The 1,303-nt window shown below is 39.0% G+C and overlaps 1 pseudogene; it reads left to right on the top strand.

Annotated features, from left to right (window-relative positions):
- Nucleotides 1-1,303, top strand: part of LOC107099155 — a 35,152-nt pseudogene that overhangs the window by 20,409 nt on the left and 13,440 nt on the right.

The following is a 1,303-nucleotide window of genomic DNA, read 5'->3' as shown; positions in this document are numbered from 1 at the left end:
CCAAAACAATTTTGTCCCCGCTTTTCTCCTCTAAATAAAAAATGGATGATGGAGGAGACTCATCCATGACCTCCGACACTAAACTCTCCTCCTCTTGCATGTTTCCTCTGTCCATAGCGTTCCTTGACAGTGTCGTTTCTAAGTCACCAATTTAGTGCTACTTGGTCCCAATGGAATTTCCCATTGGGAACCTACTAGCACTAAGTTGCTCCGATCACATTCACTTTATTCATTCGTGTAAAGTCGTGCACCACTCTGGAGAATTCGGAACTACAACCGTTGGGACAGCAGTTTCCCTACGACTTTAAAGAATATATCACTGACAGGAGATCTATAGTTTATAAACCAGCTGTTTAATGTCTGTTTTTGGAAAATATTCCATAACTGACTAATATGGCTTTCATAATAAATCAGAATCAGACATACTTTAATAATCCCAGAGGGAAATTACAGTGTAAAGTGTAATTGATTGGTAATGATAGAAACACGATAATCACAGAGTGGTGGCGCCAATGCTAAAGTTCCATAGAGTTCACCGCTGTACACATGCATCTGGATTAGCTCAAAAACCTCATCCACAATGACCTCTGTGTCTGGCTGTCGGGTCCTGCTTCATGCCAGTGACGTTACACTGCATGATGAATGTTGCCACATGCTGTTAAATATAGTGGTTGCCCAGACAACGATAACATCACACAGCGTCAGTGTGCCGAGTCGGGAACTGACCAATTAATTTTTACCTGATCGATAACAAAACTGAAAAAAAAACTGTTTATGTTGAACAAAGTAACTGTTAGTCCATGATATAAAGGGGGAGAGCTAACAGGTTAGCGGGTTTTAGCATGGTCAGTTAGCCACATTAAGCTACACTACTTTTAACTTTGTGTCAACAACCGTTCATTTTCTACAAATAAAATAACTGTTTTATTTGTCTAAAATCTCTACCAAAGTTATTTTTTAAGATGTCACATTTGTCCTCCACTGCCCTTAGATCTTAATAAAAGAATAAAAATTAGTTGAGACTTTTTTGTCACCTTGTTAAATTGCAGAGCTCAGTCTTAGAACGCAGCACTTTCTTTCAAGACTGACAATGATCGTTTTCTACTTTTGGCTACTTTAGATCATCGATGAAACGTAAAATATAGCAAATATAGGTAATAATATGTTGAGAACCCAAAAAAGATATTTTACCCTAAATAAACGGGTATAATACAGTTTGTCCGAGTGGAGTTGCCATATAACGACGTCATAAGAAGGGGCGGGGCCTCGAGCAGAGCTAGCACCTACACCGGCTTTTGGTAAT

The sequence above is a fragment of the Cyprinodon variegatus genome, unplaced genomic scaffold (genome assembly GCF_000732505.1).
Source record: "Cyprinodon variegatus isolate N-32 unplaced genomic scaffold, C_variegatus-1.0 Scaffold842, whole genome shotgun sequence".
NCBI classification, from domain to species: Eukaryota; Metazoa; Chordata; class Actinopteri; order Cyprinodontiformes; family Cyprinodontidae; genus Cyprinodon; species Cyprinodon variegatus.
Note: the sequence above shows the minus strand (reverse complement) of the source record. Positions and strands in the feature narration are given on the sequence as shown.